Raw genomic sequence first — 21806 nt, 5'->3', positions numbered from 1 at the left:
CAACACCTTCTCTGTCTATGGTCCACCCACCCAGTCGCGTCCACCCAACACCTCCTCTGTCTATGGTCTACCACCCAGCGCGTCCCCCAACACCTCCTCTGTCCTATGGTCCACCACCCAGCGCGTCCCCCCAACACCTCCTCTGTCTATGGTCCACCACCCAGCGCGTCCCCCCAACACCTCCTCTGTCTATGGTCCACCACCCAGCGCGTCCCCCAACACCTCCTCTGTCTATGGTCCACCACCCAGCGCGTCCCCCCAACACCTCACCACCCCTCCCTCTGTCTATGGTCCACCACCCAGCACGTCCCCCCAACACCTCCTCTGTCTATGGTCCACCACCCAGCGCGTCCCCCCAACACCTCCTCTGTCTATGGTCCACCACCCAGCGCGTCCCCCCAACACCTTCTCTGTCTATGGTCCACCACCCAGCGCGTCCCCCCAACACCTCCTCTGTCTATGGTCCACCACCTAGCGCATCCCCCCCAACACCTCCTCTGTCTATGGTCCACCACCCAGCGCGTCCCCCCAACACCTTTTCTGTCTATGGTCCACCACCCAGCACGTCCCCCCAACACCTTTTCTGTCTATGGTCCACCACCTAGCGCATCCCCCCCAACACCTCCGCTGTCTATGGTCCACCACCTAGCGCATCCCCCCCAACACCTTCTCTGTCTATGGTCCACCACCCAGTGCGTCCACCTAACACCTCCTCTGTCTATGGTCTACCACCCAGCGCGTCCCCCCAACACCTCCTCTGTCTATGGTCCACCACCCAGCGCGTCCCCCCAACACCTCCTCTGTCTATGGTCCACCACCCAGCGCGTCCCCCCAACACCTCCTCTGTCTATGGTCCACCACCCAGCGCGTCCCCCCAACACCTCCTCTGTCTATGGTCCACCACCCAGCGCGTCCCCCCAACACCTCCTCTGTCTATGGTCCACCACCTAGCACACACCCCCAACACCTCCACTGTCTATGGTCCACCACCCAGCGCGTCCCCCCAACACCTCCTCTGTCTATGGTCCACCACCCAGCGCGTCCCCCCCAACACCTCCTCTGTCTATGGTCCACCACCCAGCGCGTCCCCCCAACACCTCCTCTGTCTATGGTCTACCACCCAGCGCGTCCCCCCAACACCTCCTCTGTCTATGGTCCACCACCCAGCGCGTCCCCCCAACACCTCCTCTGTCTATGGTCCACCACCCAGCGCGTCCCCCCAACACCTTTTCTGTCTATGGTCCACCACCCAGCGCGTCCCCCCAACACCTTTTTTGTCTATGGTCCACCACCTAGTGCATCCCCCCCAACACCTCCTCTGTCTATGGTCCACCACCCAGCGCGTCCCCCCAACACCTCCTCTGTCTATGGTCCACCACCTAGCGCATCCCCCCCAACACCTTCTCTGTCTATGGTCCACCACCCAGTGCGTCCACCCAACACCTCCTCTGTCTATGGTCTACCACCCAGCGCGTCCCCCCAACACCTCCTCTGTCTATGGTCCACCACCCAGCGCGTCCCCCCAACACCTCCTCTGTCTATGGTCCACCACCTAGCGCATTCCCAGGTTGTACACACCACAGAGGAGTCATGTACAGTACCGGGGGGGGTTGAACAGTAGGTGGGGGGATTGTACAGACGTTCGGTCACGCACCATCAAGCTGGACAGATGTTGGACATCACCTCATTTTTCCGATATCTCCATCCCCCCCCCCAGACATCGCTGGAAGATTCATTTAGAAGCATGAGTGGGCGACATGAGCTCATTATTACCCCCCCCCTCGTATGTCCTACGTGACACGGCACACACAGGGATCGCTTCTGCATGCCGAATCCTCCAATGTAATCAGCCAATCAGATTGTTAGATATGTTCTCCTCAATGCCGTATTGTCCTCGCCGCACATGAGCTCACAATCACCGCACAGATCTGACCAATCCATCACATGCACACCGCGCCATTCACAGCCAGAGCAAACCACGCTTGACGGAAGGTCACCGAACATCATCGGCGTGGTACATCGACCGAGGACACTTCCTGGCTGCAGGACGTCCAGCATCATCTAGCTCATTCCTCCCCAGCCTAACTGTTTCTGACCCCGCCCCCTTTCATTCATTGGATTTCAGTTGTTTCAAGCATGGAGGCTCAGCATCATATGTGGGTGTTACCTATGCAAATACAGCCTGCCTAGGAACGCCCACTCCTCCAAACTGACACCTACCAATCAAAGCAATTTGATATGTGCATAACTCCTCCCTCTGCGTGCATCTTGACTGAGGGCTCTATAGAGGAGTACTGAAGCCGAGGGCTGGGATGTTATCAGGAAGTTATGTACAGCCCCCCCCTGCTGGCCCCTCCCACCAGCCATGCATGCATTGCATAGAGAAGCACAGAGTCCCAGTGATGATGTCATTGAGTCTATAATAAGGAATGTAATGAAAATAGAGTGGGGGGGGGGGGGGAATATAATCAGCTTTATCAACCAGTATGGAATAATGAACGGAGCTCATAATAGAAGATATAGAAGGACGGGGGAGGGGGGTATATAACGTTCAGCACATCTTCTCTTCTATAGATTTCCTCGGATATATTCGGCGTGGTTGGCCGCCCTCCATCATACAGCACATTAGCGCCCGGTCCCCCCTCCCCCGGCTCATCAGACCACATGAAGAGTGGAATGTGTCGCTGCAGCACTTTGCTGAGCAAATACGGCGCGGCTTATGATGACAGCGCGATCACGACGGGAACAAAGGGGTTTAAGGCCGACATAAAAGGTGTTTAATCAGCTCGGCCCGAACTGAATGAGAACTGGAGGCCTCCAAGAGCCACAGGGAAACACGGCTTGGCCCTAAATACCACAATGGCATGAGACTCCGCCGGGTCAGGGCAGAGGCCCCACCGGGTCAAGACAGAGATCCCGCCATGCCAGGACAGAGACCCCACCGGGCCAAGACAGAGATCCCGCCATGCCAGGACAGAGACCCCACCGGGCCAAGACAGAGATCCCGCCATGCCAGGACAGAGACCCTACTGGGCCAAGACCTCAAGACCTTACCGGGAGAAGACAGAGATCCCGCCATGCCAGGACATAGACCCTACTGGGCCAAGACAGAGACCCTACCGGGCCAAGAAAGAGATCCCGCCATGCCAGGACAGAGACCCCACCGGGCCAAGACCTTACCGGGAGAAGACAGAGATCCCGCCATGCCAGGACAGAGACCTTACTGGGCCAAGACAGAGAGCCTACCGGGCCAAGACAGAGATTCCGCCATGCCAGGACAGAGACCCTACCGGGCCAAGACAGAGATCCTGCCATGCCAGGACAGAGACCCTACCGGACCAAGACAAAGATTCCGCCATGCCAGGACAGAGACCCCACCGGCCAAGACAGAGATCCCGCCATGCCAGGACAGAGACCCTACTGGGCCAAGACAGAGATCCTGCCATGCCAGGACAGAGACCCTACCGGGCCAAGACAAAGATTCCGCCATGCCAGGACAGAGACCCCACCAGGCCAAGACAGAGATCCCGCCATGCCAGGACAGAGACCATACTGGGCCAAGACAGAGATTCCGCCATGCCAGGACAGAGACCCTACTGAGCCAAGACAGAGACCCTACCGGGCCAAGACAGAGATCCCGCCATGCCAGGACAGAGACCCCACCGGGCCAAGACAGAGATCCCGCCATGCCAGGACAGAGACCCTACTGGGCCAAGACCTCAAGACCTTACCGGGACAAGACAGAGATCCCACCATGCCAGGACAGAGGACCCTACCGGGCCAAGACAAAGATTCCGCCATGCAAGACAGAGACCCTACCGGGCCAAAACAAAGACCCTACCGGGCCAAGACAGAGATCCCGCCATGCCAGGACAGAGACCCTACCAGGCCAAGACAGAGATCCCGCCATGCCAGGACAGCGACCCTACCGGGCCAAGTAAGAGATCCCACCATGCCAGGACAGAGACCCTACTGGGCCAAGACAGAGAGCACCGCAAGGCCAGGCCAGAGAACCCAGGGTGGCCCTCACCAAGACAGAGAACCAGCCATGCAAGGACAGAGACCGCACTAGGACAGAGACCACCACCAGGCTAGGAAAGAGACTCCACTGGGACAGAGACCCTACCAGTCCAGGGCAGGGCAGAGACCCAACCAGGCCAGGACAGAGACCCCACCATGACAGAGACCACACTAGGCCAGGAAAGAGACCCCACTGGCAAAGAGACCCCCACCAGGCCAGGACAGAGATCCTACCAGACCAGGACAGAGACCACACCAGGCCAGGAAAGGGACCCTACCGGGAAACAGACCCTACCAGGCCAGGACTGAGACCCAACCAGGCCCGGACAGAGACCCAACCAGGCCCGGACAGAGACCCAACCAGGCCCGGACAGAGACCCAACCAGGCCCGGACAGAGACCCAACCAGGCCAGGACAGAGACGCAACCAGGCCAGGACAGAGACCCTACCAGGCTTGGACAGAGACCCTACGAGGCCAGGACAGAAACCCAACCAGGCCAGGACAGAGACCCAACCAGGCCAGGACAGAGACCCAACCAGGCCAGGACAGAGACCCCACATGGACAGAGACCACACCAGGCCAGGAAAGAGACCCCACTGGGAAAGAGACCCCACAAGACCAGGACAGAGGCCCTACCAGGCCACGACAGAGACCCAACCAGGCCACAACAGAGACCCAACAAGGCCACAACAGAGACCCAACCAGGACACAACAGAGATCCAACCAGGCCACGACAGAGATCCAACCAGGTCAGGAAAGAGATCCCATCAGGACAGAGACCACACCAGGACAGAGAGCCCACCAGATCGGCACAGAGATCCCACCGAGCCAGACACCATGCTGGGCCTGGACAGAAGACCCCTGCAGAGACAGGGACCCCGCCAGCTGGAACAGAGATCCTTCTGGGCTGGGACACAGAGAACATGCAGGACTCATGCAGGAATAGGGCATGGAAATATTTATTACCTCTCAGATCACAGGACTCCCCCTGACAATGTCTCTATCTGATTTCTCCAGAAGGACAGCACCATCTTTGTTCAGGCATCATTCAGGGTCACCATATACTTCCTGGACGGAGATGGTGGCTCAGAGATGACACAATGATAGAAATCCTGTTAACTGTGCAGTTCTTGGCTGTGTTCACAAATGTCTGACACAGATCAGCCCCTCCTGGAGCCTCTCACCTTGTGACTTGCTACAAAGTTACAATGTAAAGTCTGATCACTGGGGGAGGGGAGACTGAGAAATGCTTCCTCCTCCTTCTACAAAGTTACAATGTACAGTCTGATCACTGGGGGAGGGGAGACTGAGGAAATGACTCCTCCTTCTACAAAGTTACAATGTACAGTCTGATCACTGAGGGAGGGGAGACTGAGGAAATGACTCCTCCTCCTTCTACAAAGTTACAATGTACAGTCTGATCACTGGGGGAGGGGAGACTGAGGAAATGCCTCCTCCTCCTTCTACAAAGTTACAATGTACAGTCCTGATCACTGGGGAGGGAGACTGAGGAAATGACTCCTCCCTCCTTCTACAAAGTTACAATGTACAGTCTGATCACTGGGGGAGGAGACTGAGGAAATGACTCCTCCTCCTTCTACAAGTTACAATGTACAGTCTGATCACTGGGGGAGGGGAGACTGAGGAAATGACTCCTCCTCCTTCTACAAGTTACAATGTACAGTCTGATCACTGGGGGAGGGGAGACTGAGGAAATGACTCCTCCTCCTTCTACAAAGTTACAATGTACAGTCTAATCACTGGGGGAGGGGAGACTGAGGAAATGACTCCTCCTCCTTCTACAAAGTTACAATGTACAGTCTGATCACTGGGGGAGGAGACTGAGGAAATGACTCCTCCTCCTTCTACAAAGTTACAATGTACAGTCTGATCACTGGGGGAGGGGAGACTGAGGAAATGACTCCTCCTTCTACAAAGTTACAATGTACAGTCTGATCACTGAGGAGGGGAGACTGAGGAAATGACTCCTCCTTCTACAAAGTTACAATGTTACAGTCTGATCACTGGGGAGGGGAGACTGAGGAAACGACTCCTCCTCCTTCTACAAAGTTACAATGTACAGTCTGATCACTGGGGGAGGAGACTGAGGAAATGACTCCTCCTCCTTCTACAAAGTTACAATGTACAGTCTGATCACTGGGGGAGGGGAGACTGAGGAAACGACTCCTCCTCCTTCTACAAAGTTACAATGTACAGTCTGATCACTGAGGGAGGGGAGACTGAGGAAATGACTCCTCCTTCTACAAAGTTACAATGTACAGTCTGATCACTGGGGGAGGGAGACTGAGGAAATGCCTGCAGCAGACTGATGACAGAATTTTAGGCCAGGCAGAGTCACATTCTGTCCTCTATGGGGCAATGGAGGGCTGTGATTGGCTGGGAGTTTCGGCTCCTCTCACATCCAGCACAGAAGGGGTGCGGAGTTCTGGCGGAGAGCGGAGCACACAGCTGACATCCCCGGGGGTCCCTATGTTGTGTAATACAGAAAACAAGCAGCAGGACGGGGGCCAAGAACGGGGCCACAGATCACCTCCTCTGTGTGTTCTGTAATGTATCCTGAAAATGGGACGCAGCGTCCGACCCCCCCCCATCCCCCGCCGCCCCCCCCATCCCCCGACCCCCCCCAATCTGTACAATGAATCCATTTGGGGAAATTAACTCCGTTCTGCTCTTTGAACTTTTCACAGTCACTCATCATTAACCCCTGAGGGGGCCTAGAATTGCAGAGGCATGTGCCGGGGCCCCGGGCCCCAAGAGAAACAATCTGGTCCAAACATGAGAGCACACGTTACCAATGGCTGTCAGGGGCCCCTGAGAGCAGCAAAGGGCCACAATGTTCAGTGAGATGGGGGAGCCCAGCACTCCTCCACACATCACACTGCTGGGGGCCAAGGGCCACATGTGCCCCCCCCCCCCCCCGGGGCATTATGCAATCTGATTGTACAATCTCCTTCAAATCTACCATCAGCCATGTACCGGATTGGATACAGATGGACGATGTCCCCCTACAGATTGTACAATCAGATTGTATGGTGTGTGTCAGGCTGAGCAGATCGCTGTCTACTCCATTAATGTACCTACCTGTGACCCACCACAATGATGAACATACCCCCTCTCCCAGCAGCCAATCACTGTCCTCTGACCACCAGGACTATGGAAGAGACACGGACCGCCGCGCCTTCTACACCGCGTCCACCAATAACCCACCACTACATTCCGGGAGGAGAAACTAAAAACTGTCCCCAAAACAGGAAGTGAGGGGAAATCTTCATATGGGGACACCACCAGTTCTTCCTTGTTGTGTCATCAGGAGAGGAAGTAAAGGAAAATCTATCCATGGGTCACAACGGAAAATACACTGACAAAGATTACCACCCCTCCACAGTCTATCCAAACCAGAGGAGCTTACACTCTAATGTCCCCTCCCCCCACAGTCACATCAGTCTCTATACAGAGGAGCTTACACTCTAATGTCCCCTCCCCCCACAGTCACATCAGTCTCTATACAGAGGAGCTTACACTCTAATGTCCCCTCCCCCACCAGTCACATCAGTCTCTGTACAGAGGAGCTTACACTCTAATGTCCCCTCCCCCCACAGTCACATCAGTCTCTATACAGAGGAGCTTACACTCTAATGTCCCCTCCCCCCACAGTCACATCAGTCTCTATACAGAGGAGCTTACACTCTAATGTCCCCTCCCCCCCACAGTCACATCAGTCTCTATACAGAGGAGCTTACACTCTAATGTCCCCTCCCCCACACATTGCAGTCTCTGTACAGAGGAGCTTACACTCTAATGTCCCCTCCCCCCACAGTCACATCAGTCTCTATACAGAGGAGCTTACACTCTAATGTCCCCTCCCCCACAGTCACATCAGTCTCTGTACAGAGGAGCTTACACTCTAATGTCCCCTCCCCCACAGTCACATCAGTCTCTATACAGAGAGCTTACACTCTAATGTCCCCTCCCCCCACAGTCACATCAGTCTCTATACAGAGGAGCTTACACTCTAATGTCCCCTCCCCCACACATCAGTCCTCTGTACAGAGGAGCTTACACTCTAATGTCCCCCTCCCCCACAGTCACATCAGTCTCTATACAGAGGAGCTTACACTCTAATGTCCCCCCCCCCACAGTCACATCAGTCTCTGTACAGAGGAGCTTACACTCTAATGTCCCCTCCCCCACAGTCACATCAGTCTCTATACAGAGAGCTTACACTCTTATGTCCCCTCCCCCACAGTCACATCAGTCTCTATACAGAGGAGCTTACACTCTAATGTCCCCTCCCCCCACAGTCACATCAGTCTCTGTACAGAGGAGCTTACACTCTAATGTCCCCCTCCCCCACAGTCACATCAGTCTCTATACAGAGGAGCTTACACTCTTATGTCCCCTCCCCCCACAGTCACATCAGTCCTCTATACAGAGGAGCTTACACTCTAATGTCCCCTTCCCCACAGTCACATCAGTCTCTATACAGAGGAGCTTACAGTCTAATGTCCCCTCCCCCCACAGTCACATCAGTCTCTGTACAGAGGAGCTTACACTCTAATGTCCCCTCCCCCCACAGGTCACATCAGTCTCTGTACAGAGGAGCTTACACTCTAATGTCCCCCTCCCCCCACAGTCACATCAGTCTCTATACAGAGGAGCTTACACTCTAATGTCCCCTCCCCCACACATCAGTCTCTGTACAGAGGAGCTTACACTCTAATGTCCCCTCCCCCACAGTCACATCAGTCTCTATACAGAGGAGCTTACACTCTAATGTCCCCTCCCCCACACATCAGTCTCTGTACAGAGGAGCTTACACTCTAATGTCCCTCCCCCCACAGTCACATCAGTCTCTATACAGAGGAGCTTACACTCTTATGTCCCCTCCCCCACAGTCACATCAGTCTCTGTACAGAGGAGCTTACAGTCTAATGTCCCCTCCCCCACAGTCACATCAGTCTCTGTACAGAGGAGCTTACACTCTAATGTCCCCTCCCCCCACAGTCACATCAGTCTCTGTACAGAGGAGCTTACAGTCTAATGTCCCCTCCCCCCACAGTCACATCAGTCTCTGTACAGAGGAGCTTACACTCTAATGTCCCCTCCCCCACAGTCACATCAGTCTCTGTACAGAGGAGCTTACACTCTAATGTCCCCTCCCCCACAGTCACATCAGTCTCTGTACAGAGGAGCTTACACTCTAATGTCCCCTCCCCCACAGTCACATCAGTCTCTATACAGAGGAGCTTACACTCTAATGTCCCCTCCCCCACACAGTCACATCAGTCTCTATACAGAGGAGCTTACACTCTAATGTCCCCTCCCCCCCACACATCAGTCTCTATACAGAGGAGCTTACACTCTAATGTCCCCTCCCCCACAGTCACATCAGTCTCTATACAGAGGAGCTTACACTCTTAATGTCCCCTCCCCCACAGTCACATCAGTCTCTATACAGAGGAGCTTACACTCTAATGTCCCCTCCCCCCACATCAGTCTCTGTACAGAGGAGCTTACACTCTAATGTCCCCTCCCCCACAGTCACATCAGTCTCTATACAGAGGAGCTTACACTCTAATGTCCCCTCCCCCCCACAGTCACATCAGTCTCTATACAGAGGAGCTTACACTCTAATGTCCCCTCCCCCCACAGTCACATCAGTCTCTGTACAGAGGAGCTTACACTCTAATGTCCCCTCCCCCCACAGTCACATCAGTCTCTATACAGAGGAGCTTACACTCTAATGTCCCCTCCCCCACAGTCACATCCAGTCTCTATACAGAGGAGCTTACACTCTAATGTCCCCTCCCCCACAGTCACATCAGTCTCTATACAGAGGAGCTTACACTCTAATGTCCCCTCCCCCACAGTCACATCAGTCTCTATACAGAGGAGCTTACACTCTAATGTCCCCCTCCCCCACAGTCACATCAGTCTCTGTACAGAGGAGCTTACACTCTAATGTCCCCTCCCCCACAGTCACATCAGTCTCTATACAGAGGAGCTTACACTCTAATGTCCCCTCCTCCCACAGTCACAATCAGTCTCTATACAGAGGAGCTTACACTCTAATGTCCCCCTCCCCCCACAGTCACATCAGGTCTCTATACAGAGGAGCTACACTCTAATGTCCCCTCCCCCACACATCAGTCTCTATACAGAGGAGCTTACACTCTAATGTCCCCTCCCCCCACAGTCACATCAGTCTCTATACAGAGGAGCTTACACTCTAATGTCCCCTCCCCCACAGTCACATCAGTCTCTATACAGAGGAGCTTACACTCTAATGTCCCCTCCCCCCACATCATCAGTCTCTATACAGAGGAGCTTACACTCTAATGTCCCTCCCCCCACAGTCACATCAGTCTCTATACAGAGGAGCTTACACTCTAATGTTCCCCTCCCCCACAGTCACATCAGTCTCTGTAACAGGAGGAGCTTACACTCTAATGTCCCCTCCCCCCACAGTCACATCAGTCTCTGTACAGAGGAGCTTACACTCTAATGTCCCCTCCCCCACAGTCACATCAGTCTCTGTCTACAGAGTGTATAGAAGGATTTGAAGGGGGAGGAGATAATGGGGGGAGGAGATAATGGGGGGGAGAAGATAATGGGGGGAGGAGATAATGGGGGGGGGTGATGGGGGGAGGAGATAATGGGGGGTGATGATGGGGGGAGGAGATAATGGGGGGGGGCGATAATGGGGGGAGGAGATAATGGGGGGAGGAGATGATGGGGGGGAGGAGATGATGGGGGGGGCGATGATGGGGGGAGGAGATAATGGGGGGGGGAGATATTGGGGGGGAGGAGATAATGGGGGGGAGGAGATAATGGGGGGGCGATGATGGGGGGAGGAGAGAAAGGGGGAGGAGATAATGGGGGGGCGATGATGGGGTGAGGAGATAATGGGGGGAGGAGATAATGGGGAGGAGATAATGGGGGAAAGAGATAATGGGGGGAGGAGATAATGGGGGGAGGAGATAATGGGGGGGGGCGATGATGGGGGGAGGAGATAATGGGGGGGAGATATTGGGGGGAGGAGATAATGGGGGGGAGGAGATAATGGGGGGGGGTGATGATGGGGTGAGGAGATAATGGGGGGAGGAGATAATGGGGGGAGGAGATAATGGGGGGGGCCATGATGGGGGAGATAATGGGGGGAGGAGATAAAAGGGGGGAGGAGATAATGGGGGGGAGATAATGGGGGGGGAGGAGGATAATGGGGGGCAATGATGGGGGAGGAGATAATGGGGGGGGAGAATGGGGGGGCAATGATGGGGGGAGGAGATAATGGGGGAGGAGATAATGGGGGGAGGAGATAATGGGGGGGCGATGATGGGGGGAGGAGATAATGGGGGGGCGATGATGGGGGAGGAGATAATGGGGGGGCGATGATGGGGGGAGGAGATAATGGGGGGAGGAGATAATGGGGGGAGGAGATAAGGGGGGGCGATGATGGGGGGAGGAGATAATGGGGGGGCGATGATGGGGGGAGGAGATAATGGGGGGGCGATGATGGGGGGAGATAATGGGGGGAGATAATGGGGGGAGGAGATAAAGGGGGGGGCGATGATGGGGGGAGGAGATAATGGGGGGAGGAGATAATGGGGGGGGCGATGATGGGGGGAGGAGATAATGGGGGGAGGAGATAAGGGGGGAGGAGATAATAGGGGGGGCGATGATGGGGGGAGGAGATAATGGGGGGGGCGATGATGGGGGGAGGAGATAATGGGGGGAGGAGATAATGGGGGGCGATGATGGGGGGAGGAGATAATGGGGGGGAGATAATGGGGGGGAGATAATGGGGGGAGATAATGGGGGGAGATAATGGGGGAGGAGATAATGGGGGGGCGATGATGGGGGGAGGAGATAATGGGGGGAGGAGATAATGGGGGGAGGAGATAATGGGGGGAGGAGATGATGGGGGAGGCGATGATGGGGGGAGGAGATAATGGGGGAGGAGATCATGGGGGGGAGGAGATAATGGGGGGAAGGAGATAATGGGGGGAGGAGATAAAGGGGGGAGGAGATAAAGGGGGAGGAGATAATGGGGGGGAGGAGATAATGGGGGGGCGATGATGGGGGGAGGAGATAATGGGGGGGAGGAGATAATGGGGGGCGATAATGGGGGGAGGAGATAAAGGGGGAGGAGATAATGGGGCGGGAGATAATGGGGGGGCGATGATGGGGTGAGGAGATAATGGGGGGAGGAGATAATGGGGGGTGAGGAGATAATGGGGGGAGGAGATAATGGGGGGCGATGATGGGGGAGGAGATAATGGGGGGGGCGATGATGGGGGGAGGAGATAATGGGGGGGCGATGATGGGGGGAGGAGATAATGGGGGGAGGAGATAATGGGGGGGAGAGATAATGGGGGGGCGATGATGGGGGGAGGAGATAATGGGGGGGCGATGATGGGGGGAGGAGATAATGGGGGGGCGATGATGGGGGGGGAGATAATGGGGGGAGATAATGGGGGGAGGAGATAAAGGGGGGGCGATGATGGGGGGAGGAGATAAAGGGGGGAGGAGATAATGGGGGGGCGATGATGGGGGGAGGAGATAATCGGGGGGGCGATAATGGGGGGGAGGAGATAATGGGGGGGCGATGATGGGGGGGGAGATAATGGGGGAGATAATGGGGGGAGGAGATAAAGGGGGGGCGATGATGGGGGGAGGAGATAAAGGGGGGAGGAGATAATGGGGGGGCGATGATGGGGGGAGGAGATAATGGGGGGGCGATAATGGGGGGAGATAATGGGGGGAGGAGAAAATGGGGGGAGGAGATAATGGGGGGAGGAGATAATGGGGGGAGGAGATGATGGGGGGGGAGATAATGGGGGGGAGGAGATAATGGGGGGGAGGAGATAATGGGGGAGGAGATGATGGGGGGGAGATAATGGGGGGGAGGAGATAATGGGGGAGGAGATAAAGGGGGAGGAGATAAAGGGGGAGGAGATAATGGGGGGGGGAGATAATGGGGGGGCGATGATGGGGGAGGAGATAATGGGGGGGGAGATAATGGGGGGGGCGATGATGGGGGGGGAGATAATGGGGGGAGGAGATAAGGGGGGAGGAGATAATGGGGGGGAGATAATGGGGGGGGAGGAGATAATGGGGGGCCAATGATGGGGGGAGGAGATAATGGGGGGGGGATAATGGGGGGGGCAATGATGGGGGGAGGAGATAATGGGGGGAGGAGATAATGGGGGGGGGGCGATGATGGGGGGAGGAGATAATGGGGGGGAGATATTGGGGGGGAGGAGATAATGGGGGGAGGAGATAATGGGGGGGTGATGATGGGGTGAGGAGATAATGGGGGAGGAGATAATGGGGGAGGAGATAATGGGGGGGCGATGATGGGAGATAATGGGGGGAGGAGATAAAGGGGGGAGGAGATAATGGGGGGGGAGATAATGGGGGGGGAGGAGATAATGGGGGGCAATGATGGGGGAGGAGATAATGGGGGGGAGATAATGGGGGGGGCAATGATGGGGGGAGGAGATAATGGGGGAGGAGATAATGGGGGAGGAGATAATGGGGGGGCGATGATGGGGAGGAGATAATGGGGGGGCGATGATGGGGGAGGAGATAATGGGGGGGGCGATGATGGGGGAGGAGATAATGGGGGAGGAGATAATGGGGGGAGGAGATAATGGGGGGCGATGATGGGGGGAGGAGATAATGGGGGGGGCGATGATGGGGGGAGGAGATAATGGGGGGGCGATGATGGGGGGAGATAATGGGGGGAGATAATGGGGGGAGGAGATAATGGGGGGGGCGATGATGGGGGGAGGAGATAATGGGGGGGAGGAGATAAAGGGGGGAGGAGATAATAGGGGGGCGATGATGGGGGGAGGAGATAATGGGGGGGGCGATGATGGGGGGAGGAGATAATGGGGGAGGAGATAATGGGGGGGCGATGATGGGGGGAGGAGATAATGGGGGGAGATAATGGGGGGAGATAATGGGGGGAGGAGATAATGGGGGGAGGAGATAATGGGGGGGCGATGATGGGGGGAGGAGATAATGGGGGGAGGAGATAATGGGGGGGAGGAGATAATGGGGGGAGGAGATGATGGGGGAGGCGATGATGGGGGGGAGGAGATAATGGGGAGGAGATCATGGGGGGGAGGAGATAATGGGGGGAGGAGATAATGGGGGGAGGAGATAAAGGGGGGAGGAGATAAAGGGGGAGGAGATAATGGGGGGGAGGAGATAATGGGGGGGCGATGATGGGGGGAGGAGATAATGGGGGGGAGGAGATAATGGGGGGGGCGATAATGGGGGGAGGAGATAAAGGGGGGAGGAGATAATGGGGGGGAGATAATGGGGGGGCGATGATGGGGTGAGGAGATTAATGGGGGGAGGAGATAATGGGGTGAGGAGATAATGGGGGGAGGAGATAATGGGGGGGGCGATGATGGGGGGAGGAGATAATGGGGGGGCGATGATGGGGGGAGGAGATAATGGGGGGGCGATGATGGGGGAGGAGATAATGGGGGGAGGAGATAATGGGGGGAGGAGATATGGGGGGGCGATGATGGGGGGAGGAGATAATGGGGGCGATGATGGGGGGAGGAGATAATGGGGGGGCGATGATGGGGGGGGAGATAATGGGGGAGATAATGGGGGGAGGAGATAAAGGGGGGGCGATGATGGGGGGAGGAGATAAAGGGGGGAGGAGATAATGGGGGGGCGATGATGGGGGGAGGAGATAATGGGGGGGCGATAATGGGGGGAGGAGATAATGGGGGGGCGATGATGGGGGAGGAGATAATGGGGGGGCGATGATGGGGGGGGAGATAATGGGGGGAGATAATGGGGGGAGGAGATAAAGGGGGGGCGATGATGGGGGGAGGAGATAAAGGGGGGAGGAGATAATGGGGGGGCGATGATGGGGGGAGGAGATAATGGGGGGGGCGATAATGGGGGGGGAGATAATGGGGGGGAGGAGAAAATGGGGGGAGGAGATAATGGGGGGAGGAGATAATGGGGGGAGGAGATGATGGGGGGGGAGATAATGGGGGGGAGGAGATAATGGGGGGGAGGAGATAATGGGGGGAGGAGATGATGGGGGTGAGATAATGGGGGGGAGGAGATAATGGGGGAGGAGATAAAGGGGGAGGAGATAAAGGGGGAGGAGATAATGGGGGGGGGGAGATAATGGGGGGGCGATGATGGGGGAAGGAGATAATGGGGGGGGAGATAATGGGGGGGCGATGATGGGGGGGGAGATAATGGGGGGAGGGAGATAAAGGGGGGAGGAGATAATGGGGGGGAGATAATGGGGGGGAGGAGATAATGGGGGGCAATGATGGGGGGAGGAGATAATGGGGGGGGATAATGGGGGGGCAATGATGGGGGGAGGAGATAATGGGGGGAGGAGATAATGGGGGGGCGATGATGGGGGGAGGAGATAATGGGGGGGCGATGATGGGGGGAGGAGATAATGGGGGGGCGATGATGGGGGGAGGAGATAATGGGGGGAGGAGATAATGGGGGGAGGAGATAATGGGGGGGCGATGATGGGGGGAGGAGATAATGGGGGGGCGATGATGGGGGGGAGATAATGGGGGGAGATAATGGGGGGAGGAGATAAAGGGGGGGCGATGATGGGGGGAGGAGATAAAGGGGGGAGGAGATAATGGGGGGGCGATGATGGGGGGAGGAGATAATGGGGGGAGGAGATAATGGGGGGGCGATAATGGGGGGGAGATAATGGGGGGGAGGAGATAATGGGGGGGAGATAATGGGGGGAGGAGAAAATTGGGGGGAGGAGATAATGGGGGGAGGAGATAATGGGGGGAGGAGATAATGGGGGGAGGAGATAATGGGGGGAGGAGATAATGGGGGGGCGATGATGGGGGGAGGAGATAATGGGGGGGCGATGATGGGGGGAGGAGATAATGGGGGGGCGATGATGGGGGGAGGAGATAATGGGGGGGCGATGATGGGGGGAGGAGATAATGGGGGGAGGAGATAATGGGGGGAGGAGATAATGGGGGGAGGAGATAATGGGGGGGCGATGATGGGGGGAGGAGATAATGGGGGGGCGATGATGGGGGGGAGATAATGGGGGGAGATAATGGGGGGAGGAGATAAAGGGGGGGCGATGATGGGGGGAGGAGATAAAGGGGGGAGGAGATAATGGGGGGGCGATGATGGGGGGAGGAGATAATGGGGGGAGGAGATAATGGGGGGGCGATAATGGGGGGGAGATAATGGGGGGGAGGAGATAATGGGGGGGAGATAATGGGGGGAGGAGAAAATGGGGGGAGGAGATAATGGGGGGAGGAGATAATGGGGGGAGGAGATAATGGGGGGAGGAGATGATGGGGGAGGAGATAATGGGGGGGAGGAGATAATGGGGGGGCGATGATGGGGGAAGGAGATAATGGGGGGGGAGATAATGGGGGGGGGAGATAATGGGGGGGGGAGATAAAGGGGGGGAGGAGATAATGGGGGGGAGGAGATAAAGGGGGGGGAGATAATGGGGGGGCGATGATGGAGGGAGGAGATAATGGAGGGGAGGAGATAAAGGGGGGGGGAGATAATGGGGGGGCGATGATGGAGGGAGGAGATAATGGAGGGGAGGAGATAAAGGGGGGGGGAGATAATGGGTGATCCTGCCAGAAATCCGGTGTCCTCATCATTTCCTGAACTGATATCTCAACCAATCCTATCAACTTTCCCTTCTGTGATCTATAGAACACCTCCCTCTTATGTAATGGAGATGGGGGGGTGGGGTGTCTGGAGTCCAAAATCAGGGCGTGGCCTCAGGTGACAACGCTGCTCCTCCATAGACACAGTGAGTGAGCGTCCGCAGAGTTCCCCCTTTACATCAGAGTCCACAGAGTCCCCCTTTACACCAGAGTCCACAGAGTCCCCCTTTACACCAGAGTCCACAGAGTCCCCCTTTACACCAGAGTCCACAGAGTCCCCCTTTACACCAGAGTCCACAGAGTCCCCCTTTACATCAGAGTCCACAGAGTTCCCCTTTACATCAGAGTCCACAGAGTTCCCCCTTTACACCAGAGTCCACAGAGTCCCCCTTTACATCAGAGTCCACAGAGTTCCCCTTTACATCAGAGTCCACAGAGTTCCCCCTTTACATCAGAGTCCACAGAGTTCCCCTTTACATCATAGTCCACAGAGTCCCCCTTTACATCAGAGTCCACAGAGTTCCCCTTTACATCAGAGTCCCCGGAGTTCCCCTTTACATCAGAGTCCACAGAGTTCCCCTTTACATCAGAGTCCCCGGAGTTCCCCTTTACATCAGAATCCACAGAGCCCCCCTTTACATCAGAGTCCACAGAGTTCCCCCTTTACATCATAGTCCACAGAGTCCCCCTTTACATCAGAGTCCACAGAGTCCCCCTTTACATCAGAGTCCACAGATTCCCCCTTTACATCAGAATCCACAGAGTTCCCCTTTACATCAGAGTCCCCGGAGTTCCCCTTTACATCAGAGTCCACAGAGTTCCCCTTTACATCAGAGTCCCCGGAGTTCCCCTTTACATCAGAATCCACAGAGCCCCCCTTTACATCAGAGTCCACAGAGTTCCCCCTTTACATCATAGTCCACAGAGTCCCCCTTTACATCAGAGTCCACAGAGTCCCCCTTTACATCAGAGTCCACAGAGTCCCCCTTTACATCAGAATCCACAGAGTTCCCCTTTACATCAGAGTCCACAGAGTTCCCCTTTACATCAGAGTCCACAGAGTTCCCCTTTACATCAGAGTCCCCGGAGTTCCCCTTTACATCAGAATCCACAGAGCCCCCCTTTTACATCTGAACTCGCAGAGTTCCCTTACACTGTAATGTGGGACTCTGATGTAAGGGAGAACTCTGGGGACTCTAACATAAGGGATGCTCTGGGGACCCTGATTTAAGGGGGAACACTGAGAACTCTGATGTACGGAGAGGACTCTGATGTAAGGGAGAACTCTGTGGCCTCTGGTGTAAAGGGGAACTCTGATGTAAGGGGTGCTCTCTCCTCCCCCGTCTGTGTGTGGGGGGGGGTGTTAGTGCTGGCTTTGTAAGAGACAACAGCAGCCAACAACCCCGCTGGGAAGTCACAATCCGGTCTGAATAATGTGTCCGGGTATCAGACAGTCTGAAACCCGGACACATGATTCCCTGTCCGGGTGAATCCTGAATAGGTGGCAACTCTACAGCCGCCACATCTGGTAATCTGCAATATGAGACATCTTTGTCCCTGGGATTGGATACATTTTATGAGGATGGGTTCCGCCCCCCCCATATAGGAGCCCCCAGTATGGAAGGGGGAGGGGAGGGTCTTTTGTTGGCGGTCTCCAGGCCTCATTCTTAGAAAGCCGATTATTCCACCTTCAATCACCTCCACATCCCCCCGGAGGATTACCATTTACTGAATGGATGAGAAGCCGCGGGACGCTGGGGGGGGGGCAAACCGTGTGAACAACGTCCAAACCTGAGAGTGAGGATAGTGGGGGCCCCTACTGCCCCAGGCCTGCAGATAGTGGGGGGCCCCTACTGCCCCAGGCCTGCAGATAGTGGGGGGCCCCTACTGCCCCAGGCCTGCAGATAGTGGGGGGGGCCATACTGCCCCAGGCCTGCAGATAGTGGGGGGCCCATACTGTCCCAAGCCTGCAGATAGTGGGGGGCCCCTACTGCCCCAGGCCTGCAGATAGTGGGGGCCCCTACTGCCCCAGGCCTGCAGATAGTGGGGGCCCCTACTGCCCCAGGCCTGCATATAGTGGGGGCCCCTACTGCCCCAGGCCTGCAGATAGTGGGGGCCCCTACTGCCCCAGGCCTGCAGATAGTGGGGGGCCCCTACTGTCCCTGGCCTGCAGATAGTGGGGGGCCCCTACTGCCCCAGGCCTGCAGATAGTGGGGGGCCCATACTGCCCCAGGCCTGCAGATAGTGGGGGGCCCATACTGTCCCAGGCCTGCAGATAGTGGGGGGCCCTTACTGGCCCAGGCCTGAAGATAGCAGGGGGCCCCCATACTGTCACAGACCTGAAGATAGCGGGGGGGCCCCCATACTGTCCCAGACCTGAAGATAGCGGGGGGCCCCCATACTGCCCCAGGCCTGCAGATAGTGGGGGCCCCTACTGTCCCAGACCTGAAGATAGCGGGGGCCCCCATACTGCCCCAGGCCTGCAGATAGTGGGGGCCCCCATACTGCCCCAGGCCTGCAGATAGTGGGGGGCCCATACTGTCCCAGACCTGAAGATAGCGGGGGGGCTCCCATACTGCCCCAGGCCTGCAGATAGAGGGGGGCCCCCATACTGCCCCAGGCCTGCAGATAGTGGGGGGCCCATACTGTCCCAGACCTGAAGATAGCGGGGGGGCTCCCATACTGCCCCAGGCCTGCAGATAGTGGGGGGCCCATACTGTCCCAGACCTGAAGATAGCGGGGGGGCTCCCATACTGCCCCAGGCCTGCAGATAGAGGGGGGCCCCCATACTGCCCCAGGCCTGCAGATAGAGGGGGGCCCCCATACTGCCCCAGGCCTGCAGATAGTGGGGGGCCCCTACTGTCCCAGACCTGAAGATAGCGGGGGGGCTCCCATACTGCCCCAGGCCTGCAGATAGAGGGGGGCCCCCATACTGCCCCAGGCCTGCAGATAGAGGGGGGCCCCCATACTGCCCCAGGCCTGCAGATAGTGGGGGGCCCCTACTGCCCCAGGCCTGCAGATAGCGGGGGCCCCCATACTGCCCCAGGCCTGCAGATAGTGGGGGGCCCGGGTTCTAGTACGTTGTGCCTGAGCCGGTGTGGTTCCGTGCAGATGGATTAGATAGATGAGGTCGGTCCTCATATACCGATCAGATTGTGGGGTGTAGGGGGACCCCGGATTTGGTGTATTCTGTGATTTTCTCTGATGACTTGGATGATCACTGAAAAGGAAATCTCTGATTGTTTCCTCCAATCATATCACATCTGCTGACAGAGATAATCGCTGCAACGTTCTTCGAGGGAATCCTTCCACAGATCAGATCCCATTCCTGGAACACAGAAACGTTTCCCCTTCTGTGGAGATCAGAGAATTGTGGGGTCACAGATCTCCCACACACAGGAAGATTGTCCTCCCGAGGACACATCCTCTCCATCATCTTCCCTTCCATCCCATTGGATACTTTTTATATCTCACCTGGAAGGCTCACCGGTGCCGCAATGTGTTCTAACAGGCAGGTGAGTGACATCATCGTCCTGACATGACCTCACCCCAAAGTCTACTATACACGGGGGTGGAGTCATGATTTAGATTGTAAGCTTCTTGTTACACCGCCCTATCAATAGTATGGTCATTTCCCCAGATATGTACATTACACGATACAGATAACGATCGTTATAGGAAGATCCATCGACAACACCACCCAGTAGGAAACACGGAAAGGATAGGAAAATGATTCAAAACATATCCGAATGTTTCCACTTCAACAAATTCCGTCTTATTTGAAGCAGATGTGACCCCCGGAGCGGACCACATGCACACTGTGAGAGAAACAACTGTCATGTTTCTAGAATCCTTCACCGCAACCTTTGTTCCGTCTCAGTGCCGCTGATCTCCAGCAGCCTCTTTGCAGCCACTTCCTGTCTCCAGTGATGGCTGGATTTCTCAGGACGGGTTTCCTGACAAGAATAAACCACTTGTGGTCTCTTTCAGAAATCTGTGTAACAGGGTGACAATGCAGGAGAACAAGCAGGAGACCGGGACAGAGCATTGTCACCCTATAACAGGAAGTGTCTGAAAAATGACCATCATGGCTGGATCACCCGGGATTATTATAGTGAAAGCTGCAGATTTTAGTGAATGGGTTTAGATCTACTTTGAATACCTGACTATTGGTGGACCACAAGACCTATCTATCCAGAGACCACCAAGAGACCACTATCTATGTATATAGGAAATGGAGACCTCAACCATGGTTCTATGGAGACCACCAAGATATCACATACTATGTATACAGTATATAGGAACTGAGGACATCAGACATGGTTCTATGGAGACCACCAAGAGATCACACACCATGTATATAGTATATAGGAACTGAGGACATCAGACATGGTTCTATGGAGACCACCAAGAGATCACACACCATGTATACAGTATTTAGAAACTGAGGACAGATATCATGGTTCTATGGAGACCACCAAGAGATCACTATCCATGTATACAGTATATAGGACCTGAGGACATGGTTCTATGGAGATCACTATCAATGTATGTAGTATATAGAAACATCAGATATGGTTCTATGGAGAAGACCAAGAGATCACACACCATGTATACAGTATATAGGAACTGAGGGCATCAGACATGGTTCTATGGAGACCACCAAGAGATCACCATCCATGTATACAGTATATAGGAACGGAGGACATCAGACATGGTTCTATGGAGACCACCAAGAGATCACCATCCATGTATACAGTATATAGGAACTGAGGACATCAGACATGGTTCTATGGAGACCACCAAGAGATCATATACCATGTATACAGTATATAGGAACTGAGGACATCAGGCATGGTTCTATGGAGACCACCAATAGATCACATACCATGTATATAGTATAGAGGAACTGAGGACAACGGACATGGTTCTATGGAGACCACCAAGAGATCGCCATCCATGTATACAGTATATAGGAACTGAGGACATCAGACATGGTTCTGTGGAAACCACCAAGAGATCACATACCATGTATATAGTATAGAGGAACTGAGGACAACGGACATGGTTCTATGGAGACCACCAAGAGATCGCCATCC

General features: G+C 55.6%; 1 protein-coding gene across 1 annotated transcript in view; it reads right to left on the bottom strand.

The window, feature by feature from the left end:
• Positions 1 to 21806, bottom strand: part of HSPG2 (heparan sulfate proteoglycan 2) — a gene marked incomplete in the record, with an annotated part of 205321 nt that overhangs the window by 131434 nt on the left and 52081 nt on the right.

Source organism: Aquarana catesbeiana, linkage group LG10 (assembly GCF_042186555.1).
Source record: "Aquarana catesbeiana isolate 2022-GZ linkage group LG10, ASM4218655v1, whole genome shotgun sequence".
Taxonomy (NCBI): domain Eukaryota; kingdom Metazoa; phylum Chordata; class Amphibia; order Anura; family Ranidae; genus Aquarana; species Aquarana catesbeiana.
Note: the sequence above shows the minus strand (reverse complement) of the source record. Positions and strands in the feature narration are given on the sequence as shown.